The following is a 6,000-nucleotide window of genomic DNA, read 5'->3' on the forward strand; positions in this document are numbered from 1 at the left end:
CATTTTGTTTGAATATCAAATATAGTTATAAATAATTTAGGCCTTCAAAATGGAACTTACTTTAAAATATAAAATACTAAAAATGATGCAGAACTACTCTGGACTCATATGTCCTAAAATCTAATTGCTATACGTAATTTGAAATAACTAATTAAACATGAGTAGTCTTCAAGAGAAACAGAACCAGTGCCATCTTATGCTATTATTTAATTAGCATGCTATACACTAAAATCAGCTGGAAAAAAGCCAAAGTAAGCCTTAAAGGACAGCATGATAATTAAGAGTTGACACTTCTCTTATTTTTATCATAAAATTCAGTCCTGGAATACCGTGTGAAAAAGCCTAGAAACCTGAATGTAAGTGATTTCCTAATTATTTTGATTTTTAATTCCAAATATTTGGATATTTTAAACTTCCTAATCTTTGCTAATTTAGGTATAAAAATTCATATAATATTAAATACAACTTTTGCTGTGAACATGGTTGTCTTGGAGACCAATTATTATATATTATTTCTTCTTAATAAAATTTCTAATCCATTCTTATTTTTGATTACAGCATTGTGGCAACTTTTCCATGAAAAAGCTATAAACATTTAGGCCTAATTAAAAAAAAATAATTATTATGCCATCTAGTATTAAAAAAGTGGGAAATCCCTATAACCAAAAGTATGTTTATACCAAGAGAGATACTAACAGAATATTCTCTCCCTCACCCAGGAACCCACATTGTAAGGAAGCATAATGTTACTAGTGATTATCAGTAACTTTTTAGGCTTATTTAGGCAAATTAAAAGAAATTGTGATCATAGATTTTATGTCAATTATTTGATCTCTTTCTAGTTCATGAGCTCTACTTTCTTCTAGCATCAGTATGCAAAACAATTCCATAAGTATCTTTGCTATAATCAGCAATTACGAGCAATTCAACATTAATATTAAATGGTCTGATTTTAGAATAAATTTCTAATAGGAGTACTTACTATGCTTATTTTCCCCTGTAAATTTCAGAATAAAATATTTCATAAATAGAAAAATTTGCATCTTCTAGCTACTAAAGTTTTCAAGCCCCTTTTTCAAAATTTACGTGTCATAAAATTTTTCCTCAAACAAGTCTGATATAGGACATTCAATAGCTTTTATCAAATTGTGATACTGAAGCCATATTTTCATTATCAGGGAAGTTAGAGCCTAATTGCTGTTTTTAAGTATCCTGGGTTTCTCTGATAAAAGGTAGTATAATATATAATGGGATTTCTTTTTTCTTTTCTTTTTTTTTTATAATGGGATTTCTGCTTCAAGATCAAATCTGTATATACAGTAACTAATAAGAAAATAGTGAAGTTTGAGGTTACCAGGATAATGACTGAATGCCAAGTCCTGGACACTGGACAAAGTACATTCAGGGGTCAATAAAACTCTGGGAGCCTGTGAGTAGAGGCAAATGCAGTTTGGTGCAGTGGACAGAATATAGACATAAGATTCAGATGTAGCTGAAAGAGAAAGTAAAGAAGTGTCTGGGGAGACATCCTGGCTGCATTTTGAAGGATGCATGACAGGTGGCTGCCACTTTAGGGAGATTTAAAGAAAAAGTCTGTGCAGAGGCTCTGCAAAACTTTGGTATAGTGCATTTGGGAAATTATGAAGTGTTTGATATTGCTAGCAGGTGAGCTGGAAAGCGGCAGAAGATGAGGATCTGTAAATAGCCAAAAGCTAAGGGGCAATTTTGAAAAATAGGAATGATATCTCTGTATGTGGTTCTCAAAGGCATTGAATTAGTAACTATGTAGATGTGCTGTGTACCGGTGGACCTGGAATGCTAATCTTTCATAGTGTATTGCCTTTAAAAGGTTATTAATGTAGGAAAAAATAACACAGGTATGAAGTCGGTGTGGCACTCCTCCCGTGGGCCAAGGCTCCCATCACACATGGTGCTGCTATGGAGGCAGCGGGCACGGCAGGCAGGTGTGCCTTAGGGATTCCGCACCCTGTTCTTCTCAAAGCTGCCCTAAGAGAAGCTAACACAAAATTGTTTTCTTGCTGCAGGTCTTTTCACCATGCTAATTCTTAGAATTTTTTTTTTTTCCCCTCACTGCAAAGCTTTGAAGGGAATTAAATTGGAGAGAGGCTCCACCCTGTAACAATCACTTCCTTGGCTGATATTTTTATTTACAGAATTTAACTCAAAACGAAACCTGTTCTTTAGCTTTCCTTTGAAAGTTAAACATAAGCCCAATGCTGTCACTTCACCATTTTTATCCCCAACAAGTCTCATACCCACAGATAGGCATTATTCCTATTTGTTCTCATCATCAGACATTTGGACATGAATCCCTAGGTCGAGTTTGCTCAGTCTGTGTCTAGATCTTGAGTACTGGTGACATTTAGAACGTAAGTTTCCAGAAGTATTATCCTTGTACTTTATAATTCTTTTATCTGAGGGCTGTTGACATTCCTGTATCACCTGAAACAGGTGATGTATGCTCACGTGTAGCAATAAAAATTCTATTATTATTCTTCATTAAAAGGTGATACCCATGTCATCTACATTTTGGGGGAAAAGGTAGCAAATAAAAGTATATTTCTTAAACGTAGATCTCAGATACCATTTATTTTACATTTCATGGCAGATTAAGTCCTCGGTAGAGGTTTTTATTCAAAGTTTTCAACACAATGTTTTTCATTGAATATTTTCAATAGCATTGTAAATGAGCTGATGTGCCGGTAGACCAACAATAGAACTGACTTAGGTAAAACTGGAATGTTGCTAAAACCAAATGTAATCATCCTTTGGTCATCTCCTTATCAAGGATTTCAATTTGACTGACCAATTTCAATTCATGGTAACAGCTTTGTTCCTAAGAGGCTCTAAATCAAAGAAATGCTCGCTAAGGGGGCAGTTCCTACTGCAATCCAAAGTCTGTGCTATTATCACGTAGCAGTTGACAGCAAACATCCGCTGCGAATGTCAGCCTACATTTGTAGGAGGTGTGTGGTGTTTTGGGTTTCACTCTATCTCTGAAACCTATCTGCTTGTGAGAAAAACTGGGCAATAAAAGAAGTTTTACCGGCACATACTATAGCTGAGCTTGGACTCAATGCAGAGATTTCACTTCCTTTCTTTCCCTGGATTCCGAGCCTGGGGAGCACAATGGGGGTGTTGTGCTCTGGGCTAGCGTGGCATGCATGATACTAGGAGAGGACGTGTGAGCAGCTTCCAGTTATCTACACCGTTTGCTTTACAACTGCCCTGAACTAAATCAAATGGCACCCCAAGACTCTAAATTCAGGATAAGCGAGTGCAAAATCCACCAGCTGTTATGACCTAAATAGGGAACAGAATCCCTGAATTCAAATGTAGATACACCGGTGTGCTAAGAGTCCAACAGATCATTGATGAGGCTTCTGAAATGCTGCACAGTTATCAAGCTGCTGATTTTCCCTGTAATTCTCCTTAACGCAGCCAAAGTACAGTTAATTAAAGGATCCATTGTTTATAAGGGAGAGAGATTGTTACTTCCGAAGACTGTCCAGAACGACAGGCTGTCATGGTTTGTCAAAACACGAAATATCTTAAGACTCCAAGGCATATCAGTAATGTTGGTTTTTTGTTGTTGTTGTTTTGTTGTTTTTTTTTTGTTGTTGTTGTTGTTGTTGTTGTTGTTTTGGTCACACAATTTCCAGGACATGAATCACTGCAACAACTCTGTTCCGACACTATATTGTGGACATGCCTGCGTGTGAGTGCATGTGCATGGTAAATCCAGAGAACACAATGAGGGTAAATCTTTTAGGTTGAGTTTCGCTCCAAATGATTGCTATGCCCTGCTTTAAAAAAAAAAAAAAAAAGGCAAAAAAAAAAAAAAAGGCAAAAAAAAAAAAGGGCAAAAAAAAAAAAAAAACGGGCAAAAAAAAAAAAAAGCTTACCTTTTTGAATCCAAAGCGGGGTGGCTTCACAGGGACCTCCTTCCCAGCCTCGGCCTCGGCCGGAGGCAGATGCTCTGGAGCCCACAGGAAGCAGCGGCGCCGTTACAGCCCCGGGCCGGTCCGAGCGCGCACCTGCCGCTCACATGCAGCAGCCGGGCCCGCGCGGGCGTTTGCAGCGGGGAACAGCCTCCTTCCGGGTCACTAGTGTTCAGGGTGAGCAGCTAGAGAGCTGCCGCGAGGAGACTGCAGGGACGGCTTGCCTTCCCCCAGACAAAACCCTTTCGGCTGTCTGGTCGCAGATAGGCAGCATTATCGCTCCGCATTCCACTTTCTCCAATCAGCTAATCGGAGCGGCCGTCAGCAGCTCGTCCGAACGGCAGCTCCGGCTCGCAGCGTGCGTGGCTGCACCCACCGCCCGCGAACGTGCCCATTGCTCGGCTCCTCTCGGCGGGGAGCTGGAAGAACGCTCCTTCCAGGGGGCGGCTCGGCAGACCGTGCACCCCCCCCCCCCCGGCTTCCAGGAGGGAAATGGCTGGTGCTCGCAGCGCCGCTGCAGGCCGCTCATTGGGTTCCTTGGCTTTTCGTAGCCATGGCAACAGCCAACAGCCTCCCTCCGACGGCCGGCGCGGCGGCTCAGGTGCGGCTCGCCCCCACGGCTGCTTCATTTCTCTTCATCGAACTCATCATTTTCTTTTTTCCCTCCCCCGAGGACGGGAGCTTCCGTCCTCTTTCTCGCCACTTGGGCCGGAGCGCGAGGGGCTCTGAGTTTTCAGCCTCTGTTCCACGAGGCCGTGCTGCTTGCACGGAGGCTGGGAGGCTGGGAGGCTGGGAGGCCGGGCGGGGGGGCCCTTCTCGGTAGCTGCATTCGGGTCCCTCCTGGTTAGTCACCCGCAAGTCCGCAGAGAGACGCTAGTGGGAGCCCCTGGCTGGAGGCCTGGGGGCTCCGCGGCTGAGCACCTGCCTCCGGCCCGGGGCGTGACTCTGGGGACCCGGGATCGAGTCCCGCCTCGGGCTCCCTGCATGGGGCCTGCTCCTCCCTCTGCCTGTGTCTCTGCCTCTCTCTCTCTCTCTCCTCTCTCTGTGTCTCTCAGGAATAAATGAACAAAATCTTAAAAAAAAAAAAATAATGGGAACCCCTGTCAAAACAGATTGTAGCTTCCCGTCATCTCGGAGGCACAAGGGAGGTCTGCAGATGCGGGCAGTATCACCTCGTGTTTTCAAATAATATGCTTGAAGCCACTTAACTGAAACAAAGCCCCAGGGCTCATTCTGTGTGGCCCAAATGACAACCAAGTCCCATAAAGATATCTGTAAGATGCAACCTAGGACTTTCATGTATCCAATTACTGTAGTGTATTTTTAGGTATTACACAATTTTAGAATTTAAGAAAAAAATCCTGATTGTTTCATATCGCAGAAAATGCTTAACTTAGTTATAGTTTATTTGTAATTTAAAAATACGTTACGGGGTGCCTGGGTGACACAGTCAAACGTGCAATGCTTGGTTTTCACTTGGGTGGTGATCTCAGGGTCATGGGATCAAGCCCCGCATCAGGCTCCTTGCTCAGCATGGAGTCTGCTTGAGTCTCTCTCCCTCCCTCCCTCCCTCCGTCCCTCCCTCTCTCTCTCTTTCTCTAAAATGAATAAATATGTCTTAAGAAAAATAAAGAGACTTTAAAAATCCAAACCAAATTAAAAACTCTTTGCTTGGGCAGCCCGGGTGGTTCAGTGGTTTAGCACCGCCTTTGGCCCAGGGCCTGATCCTGGAGACCCGCGATCAAGTCCTGCATCGGGCTCCCTGCATGGAGCCTGCCTCTCTCTCTCTGTCTCTCATGAATAAATAAATAAAATCTTAAAAACAAAAACCCTTTGCTTTAAACATTACCTCTAGAAGGAACACTCTTACTTTCTCTGATAGATGGACCACACCACACCCCTTCCTTAAAATGCCACCTCCTTAGGGAATTTCCCATGATTAACGCCATTAGCCATTTTACCTTCTGCAAAATGCCCACCCTTTTCTTTAATACTGTCACCTGTCACAATCTACTTGTTATATATCCAAGACACCACC

At 42.5% G+C, this 6,000-nt stretch overlaps 1 protein-coding gene across 42 annotated transcripts in view; it reads right to left on the minus strand.

Moving 5' to 3' along the window:
• SORBS2 (sorbin and SH3 domain containing 2) overlaps nucleotides 1-4,443 on the minus strand; it is a 215,651-nt gene extending 211,208 nt beyond the window's left edge. For 14 of the 42 annotated variants that reach the window (XM_041751733.1, XM_041751734.1, XM_041751732.1 and 11 more), the window contains exon 1: nucleotides 3,927-4,439. The gene's annotated coding sequence lies outside the window, so the exon portion shown is untranslated. Of the gene's footprint in view, nucleotides 1-3,926 lie in introns of all 42 variants that reach the window. The other 28 variants (XM_041751704.1, XM_041751709.1, XM_041751705.1 and 25 more) reach the window with 9 other exon arrangements.
• Nucleotides 4,444-6,000: the final 1,557 nt, after the last annotated feature.

This window comes from Vulpes lagopus, chromosome 4 (genome assembly GCF_018345385.1).
Source record: "Vulpes lagopus strain Blue_001 chromosome 4, ASM1834538v1, whole genome shotgun sequence".
Taxonomy (NCBI): Eukaryota; Metazoa; Chordata; class Mammalia; order Carnivora; family Canidae; genus Vulpes; species Vulpes lagopus.